General features: G+C 47.6%; 1 long non-coding RNA gene across 1 annotated transcript; it reads left to right on the top strand.

The window, feature by feature from the left end:
- The first annotated feature begins 45 nt into the window (after window positions 1–45).
- On the top strand, window positions 46–2,075 carry LOC125527151. The gene is made up of 2 exons (XR_007291986.1): window positions 46–332; window positions 1,836–2,075. It is a non-coding gene; the product is annotated as an uncharacterized LOC125527151 (long non-coding RNA).
- The last annotated feature ends 5,726 nt before the right edge of the window (window positions 2,076–7,801 follow it).

Genomic DNA, 7,801 nt, shown 5'->3' on the forward strand with positions numbered 1-7,801 from the left:
CAAGTAGGTACACCCTCTCCATCCTCGCCGGGATCCGCAGCAACTGCCAGCCCAACCTCCCCTCCTCACCCTACCTCACCTTCTTTTTCAATCCCTTGCTGCAGGTCACTCATCACGCGGATGGGTCGAAGCGCTGGATCTCGGGACAGGGCGGCGCGGAGGCCTTCCTCCCATAGGATTCCGAGCTCGACGAGCCTAGCAGCTGTCGTCCTTGCCCCGCTCGAGGAGGAGGGGCGCACCTAGCAGGCCACCAATGGCCTGTTCTGCTCCTCGTCTTCCTCCACTGCCTGAACCACCACGCATTCAACAGCGGGCTGCTGCAGCATCGACCGGTGATCCTTCCTTCCTCCAGTCTTTGCTTGCAGTTAGCCTTTTAGGGCCAATCAAATCCAATGTGCTAGTTTAGTTTGCCACAGTTTGGTGACACTCCAATCTGAATATGTCCTTGTAGCTTGGAGTGCTTTGGGTTTCAGTTAACTCGTGCGTACTTGTATAGAACAAGAACAGAAAGAAGAAGAGATCAATTCGGTTTCAGAGAGAGAGAGAGAGACGTGGATGGTTCAGTCATTTATATATACATGTATTATTGGGCTGCAGCATGAATGAATATGCCATGTTCAGCTTCAAGAATTTATGAATCGAACTATTTGGTGAGCTTTAATTAAAAGGAAGATTTTACGAGCTCTAGACAGTAGCAATAACTAAAAATCAATTTGGCCTGGATCTATCCTATTTTCTGGAAACCGAGGGTTAGCTAGGTTTGATACGTTTATTCATAGAAAATGAGAGTAATTCAGTATATGTTTTCCTGTTTTCATTTCAGAGTGATGGTAAATTCTTAATGTTCTTCCGTTTTGGCTTATTCAGAGAACATAGCTAGATTCTTGTCTTGTGCCTTACTGAAACCCATTTGAGGCAATTAACCTCTTAAACTTGTTGTTTCTAATTACTTATAGATATGCATGTATGGTCTCTCAAACTTTTTGCTACTAATTACTGAATAAGTACTTTTATTTGTAGTCCTTGGCAATGCTTGTGAATCTTCTGCCACGCGAGACTTTTTCTTCATATTAAAGTAATATGCCCCTCGGAGAGATGAAATTTATATCAAACGATTCTAATTATTTACAAATAATGAACTGTTTCCACATTTGTTCATTACAATAATTATTCTAGTTATATGCCCCTCGGAGAGATGAAAGGTTAAAAGCTACTCCATCCGTCCCATAATGTAGGACGTTTTTTGACACTAGACTAGTGTCAAAAAACATCTTACATTATGGGACAGAGGGAGTACTGTATAAACAAGGGATGGATGCCTCTGTATTGTCTTGCCTTTTTACCTTTAGGACAGGGCCAGGAGTAGTAGTAGTAGTACTATAGCAAATAACTATTTCCTCCCTTATGTTATTATCAAAATAACCCATAATTACTAAACTGATTTGCTTGCATTGTAGGAGTCAAAAGTCAAAAGCATTTTAGGTAAAATCTTCCAAATCAGATTCCTTTTTTCTTGACATGTGTCTCTCATATGATGCTTTCACACTGTTATTTCGATTGTTACGTGTTTGGATTTCATGCCTTAGGTGATCTTGTTTCCAATCTTTGGTATGAAGCTAGCGAAGCGCTTCTATTATTTCTAAAGACTAGTGTGTAAGCAGTCAACACAATTTACATGTAAATATTTTGAGATATGGTATCATTTCTAGCAGCATGTGATTCACTTGCCAAAAAAGTACTGTACTCACATATGGAATATTTGAAAATTGAAAACAAGCAAACAAAATGCAGCTTATGATAGTCTATTGTAATTGAGAATTGTTTAACTTTTGTAGGAAGCAAACAAAAGGACGACACTCACAAGGAATGAAGAAGCCAGCTATCCTTGTCAACTTGATGTTTTAGCTTTCATTTTGTACAACTCATCTCCCATACTTACATCTTTTAGTTGTCCATTTGTGAACCTGATGTATGGTGTCTTGGTGGTTATGTTTCTAACAAACTAAAGTGCATATATGTGATATAATTAGTTAATGGAATAAAAGCTGATTGGTGCACATAATGTGAACCTGATATATGGTGTCTTGGTGACCGTGTGAACTTGTCGTGCTCGTGTTGGATATGACTGAACTTTGTTTGGACTATATGATGGATTTGATGTTATATAAATTTTGAAATTAATGATGATCCTGTTATGTGGCTACATAGGCCCTGTAGCTATTTTAATTTACAGGGCAGAATCAAAAGCAACAATTTTTTTACCTATGCTCGAGGACTATGCCTACTTTTATGTTGGACCTGTGATGATGTTTATCATGTTGGACTTGCGATGATGATGAAGTTGTGATGATTATCTTATCTATTCTGTTGTGATGATGATGAGATGATGCTGTTATTTGAATTGAAAAGCAACAAAAATATGGGAAAAAAAGAGAGAAAATAATGCATAACTAGGCCGACGGCCTAACCGTCGGCATAGTGCCCTTGTGTTACCAGCAGCCGGCACGTGGCAATAGCGGGGAAGTCTGGTGCGGAGCTATGCCGACGGTTAGGCCGTCGGCCTAGCTGACACGTGGCAACACCTTGGCAGTTGTGGCATGGAGCTATGCCGACGGTTAGGCCGTCGGCATAGCCCCAAAACTATGCCGACGGCCTAACCGTCGGCTTAGTTTAAAAATTGTGCCGACGGCTAGGCCGTCGGCATAGTTGTGCCACGTGGCGACCATTCGTTGGGCAGACTTGACGGCGGCCGCCGTTAGGCGTGATAGTTGCCGACGGCCAGGGCCGTCGGCATAGATGTACGGCCCCCGTCGGCGTATCATATATGCCAACGGCTTTTCTATGCTGACGGCCTCCCTGGCTGTGCCGACGCATATGTTGCCGACGGCCCTATGCCGACGGGGGCCGTCGGCATAGGCCTATCCCGACGGGGCTCAGGCCTATGCCGACGGCGGGGCGATTCCGGTAGTGGTTCGGCTGTTGCTGATTTTCTTGGACGGGATATGGACTGCAACTAATCCATCTACCTTCGCTGCTTATCCCTTCATTATTTTTCTTGGCGCATACTTCTGCAAAAACAAAACCCCACATACATACCAAATATCTTCTCCCGTGTATTGCTTACCCTTTTCCTTTTTTGGCTGCGTAAATACGCGGGCATTTTAGATGTATAAATACGCGTCGGCCAGGGTGCCGGTATACGGGTACTCATAGAGAGTTACGTGTATATCTATAAGCTATCTCACGCGTGCATGGTATAGACGTGGATTTGGCCTTCCAAAGTGTAAGCCTGCATGTATGTAAGACTACCACCGAGTATCTAGTGCAAGTATACATTAGTTAGTAACGTGAGCAAAACTCAAAGTGCATGCATGCACGTACAGCCGAATCGAGGATTGCCTATTGCGTATATGTATGTGCATGTACACCCGATCATAGATGTGTATAACTTGCACTGAAAAAGAAACTAAAATTAAACTTAGATTTTCTGAAAGCAGGAAGTGCAAAAACACGTCAAACAAATGCCCCCTCACCAAAAAAAAGTTCGAGCGCGAAGCAGGTCAGACTTAATTTGGTGATAAATTTTTTTGGCGCACCATACACGTGCAGCCTGATCCGTTGAGTTGCACCTGCAAAAGAAAAACGAAGTAGTGCATGCCTTGAAAAATATATGAAACGTTAGACGAAACGTGCATGGCCCATGCACACTCATTCGTGTGGACTTTTGAGCGATCAGTAATTCATCAATTCTGGAGCAACGCTATTCCTGCCCCAGCAACCAGCGCCACTTCGGCGGACGCCTCGGCACTTGAGGCTTGGACGCGTCCTGCTACCCTATACACTCTGGGCTAGCTCCATCGCGTCATCGACATCGACCGGTCAGCCCTATCGCTGCTTGCAGGCATATCTTGAACGCCCTCTAGCATGTACCGCTACCACAGCACACCATCACCGCCGAGGTAGGTGGTTTCTCGTCGCGAGGACAACGTGTTGCGGATGCTGTCTACACCATCGCCAGAAATGACTGTGTGATCTCCATGTAGCGACGCAGTTGGAGGTATGTTCTTCTGCATGCGCATTCTTTAGGGTGCTCGTTGCGACCGCCCAACGGACGATGCCAGCCAACGAGACAGCCCTACTTCGTCTTCATTTCGTGGCGAAACATCATTGCCTTGTCCTGAAAACAAAATAGATTTTACCAAACTTGTCGTGACCGCCTAACTGCTGCGGTGCCAGACGGCTAGATCGGGAGGGTTTCGCAGATTCATGTCGGCCGCACTGGTGCATTGCACCGCTCCCCTTATCTTCACATGATGATGTAAGTGAGGCGTCGGTAGACCATCGACAACTCCGTTTCACCATGAGAGGTGTATCGCCAGGTGGTATGCCGGGACGCCATCGGCCTTGCGGAAGATCGAGCGGACGATATTGCCCCTAGGCTTCATTGTTGTTGGAGAGAGGGTACCGGAGTGACATCGGCACCACCCTTATAAGCTCAGGTGCCTCCTTCCTACACCCATTGTTCATGTTGGTGCAGATGATTGGTTGCCGAGATGCCGTCGGCATTAGCAGATCGACGTCGGGATATCATCGACGTCCACAGGCGTACGGGATTGCCCCCGATGCCTGTGTTGTTGGTTGGTGTAGAGACTCGACGTCGGGTTGTCATTGGCAACGCCGAGAAGAACCTCTTCATTGGCTGCAAAAGACATTGGGGAAGCGCAACAACTAGAAACACCCAACAAAACAAAGCGAACCAAGAGAAAACAAAGGGAGGCTTGGTTGGGTTTTAAAATGTTGGCTTTCCCTTTATACACCAGCTATGGGTGTGACATCCGAGAAGGCAACCAAAGGACTTGTCATCAGGAATCGTCGAAGTACCATGACGATTACAAATCAACAAATGGTTAAGCCTCAGTGTACGTGTATGAAGACGCCGTGTTTCGGGATGCTTCCGAGAGGCAACAGAAATTCATATTCTAGCCCATCATCATGCGGAGGGGCCCCACAACTTGCCATGCCCCCTGTACATGCCTCATGAACCCAGAGCCTTGGGTATGGTAGGTTCAGGGTAGATGGTTTTGGGAGAACAGCTTGGCGATTTTTCTTCATGCCTTATCGAGGGGTGGTGAACATCTACCTTCCGCCTTCTTTTCAGTGTGTCTCTTACTGCTTGGGACAACATGATTGCTTCTTGGACTCTTGTGTTTTTTTTATTGCTTCTTGGAGATTTGGGATTGTTTTTTTGTGCGGATTGATTGATTGCCCGCGAACTTCATGAACTTGCTTGAACTTTTGTGGATTCTGCTTGCACTTCTTGATGATTCTTCTTCCATGACTTCTCGAAGACCCACCTTGAGAACTTGGAAGGCACCTGTTCACCTCTGTGGACTAAGAAAACCCTCAGGCACTTTATCTGGAGCTCTTTGGTGGCGTATCCCAGGGTTGTCATGTGGCTTCGCACAGAACCAACTTGCATTGGGCCAGGTAGCCACCATGAATCTTTTCCTATAGTCTCCCTGGGATACGAGCCTCTGCGAACATGAAGCATGGCAGGAAACATGAAGGGTGCGGGGTCTCGGCGCTCAGAAGTGCCCAAGTAATCGTCTCCGCTGCCTCCGGAAGCATACGCCTGATACGTGTCGTGCATTGTGGGTGTAGGAACCGCTCTTCCTGCAACTTGACACATTGTGCCACCCTCTGAAAAGTCCTTGGGTAGCCGAAACTTCAATCAACAGCATGATGTGCTAGGGGAAAGCCAGTTTTTTTAGTTGGACTCAGTCCGTTAAAATTGGGGAGACCAAGAAAATATCCACAACATGCAATGAAGAGTGCATCATGGATCCGATAGCCCACTAAAAAGGGTCTCCCCAAGGAAAAAAGGCAACGAAAGAGGCAACACTTTAAGAAAAATATTTTTTAAGGAACCTTCCATTGATTGGAGGCATAGGCCGGACTCCCTGGGAATTAACCAGCTAGTATGCTCCCCCATCGTAGGCTTGCTCAACGACGTATGGTACTTCCCACTTTGGCTCGAACTTCCCCTTCGTCTTGTGCGTGATGACGATGGGCTGACGAAGGACGAGGACAACGCGCCTTGCCAGAATACTTATTGCTTGACGAGCTTGTCGTGGGCTCTCACCATGTTCTGGTGGTAGAGCTCCAAGTTTTGCAGGGCTTGCAGTCGCTCCTCTTCAAGGGCGTCAAGCTCTTGGAAACGAAGTTGTACCTGGTCATCTTGTCCTTCCTGGAGAGGCACCCGTAAAGAGGGTAGCTGGTCCTCCAGTGGCAGGACGGCTTCACTCATGTAAACGAGAGAGAATGGAGTAGCCTTTGTCGGGGTATGGATTGTAACGCGGTACCCCCATAAGGACTCGAAGAGACAATCGTGCAAGTCTCTCTTGTGCCTTGTCACCGGCTTCTTGAGTATCTTGCCAAGCGTCTTGTTGAAGGCTTCGATCGACCCGTTGGCTTGAGGGTAGTGGCCGGTGGAGTAGTTCCACTTGATCTTATACTTCACCATGAACCTGTACATCTTGTTGGACTTGAATGCCTTGGCATTGTCGGAGGTGATGCAGTGTGGAATCCCAAAGCGATATATGATATTTCTCTCTAGGAACTTGATGACGTTGTCGCTCTTCACCTCCCGTAGTGGAACGGCATCCACCCATTTGGAGAAGTAGTCTGTCACGGCGAGGATGAAACGATGCCCCCGGATGACGGAGGGTCGATGAGGCCGATGACGTCGATTCCCGAGGCGTCAAATGGCCAAGAGGGAACTGTAGGGTGAAGCGGGACCGGCGGCTGGTGCTTGAAGTCGCCATGTACTTGACAGTTGTGGCATGACCTAGCCACCCGAAGGCAGTCCGCCATGACACCGGGCCAGTAGTATCCTGCAAGACGTATGCTATGATACATCTTAGCTCCTCCTTGGTGCCCGCCGCATACTCCATGGTGCATCTCCTGGAGGATCTTCTCGGCTTCGCCTTGGTTAACGCACCGAAGTAGGACCTCCTGCCCATGAGACCGCCTGTATAGGACACGTGCTTTACAAAGATAAAAGGGGAGCTATCGTTGTAGTTGGCGTCTCACGACGGGTTCGTCGGCGAGACTTCCATGCTTGAAGTAGTCGAGGAAGGGTTGCAGCCACTCGTCTTCCTCCACGGCGTTCGTCGTGATGGAGTTGACTTCATACTCTGTCGGGATAGGCTCCAAACAGCTGGGAGGAGCCAACTTTCCTCAACATTTACCTGCATGGTTTTATTATCTGGGAGCACCAATGCTGCCGCTAGTTTTGCCAAGGCATCAGCTGGTGCATTTCTGCTTTGTGGGACATGGAGCACTTCAACATATCGAAATTTTTCCATGAGGGCCGCAGTGTAGTACGACACCAGTTCAGGCTTGCGAACTTCGTAGATGTCATTGATTTGACGAACAATGAGCTGGGAGTCACCAAAGGCCCGTAAAAAGCAGACATCCATGGAGAGCGCCAGGAGAAGGCCGAAGATGAGCGCCTCGTACTCTGCCTCATTATTTGAGCATTCTTCTTTGAGGAGGGAAAATGAGTGATACATCACCCCTCCTTGCGGCGTCTTGAACACCAAACCTGCGCCTACCCTTTGTCTTGGGGCACCATCAGCATCGGCCTCCATGCGAGAGGCGCCGTCGAAGTAGAGCTCCCAGGTGCGTCGAGGTTGACGGTGAAGACTTCCTCATCAGGAAGGTTGGTGATGATGTGGTGGCATAGAAGGGTGGAGCGGTACATCCGTCGCTCCGGCTTGTTGATGTACGATGATGAAGA

This window comes from Triticum urartu, unplaced genomic scaffold (assembly GCF_003073215.2).
Source record: "Triticum urartu cultivar G1812 unplaced genomic scaffold, Tu2.1 TuUngrouped_contig_3020, whole genome shotgun sequence".
In the NCBI taxonomy this organism is placed as follows: Eukaryota; Viridiplantae; Streptophyta; class Magnoliopsida; order Poales; family Poaceae; genus Triticum; species Triticum urartu.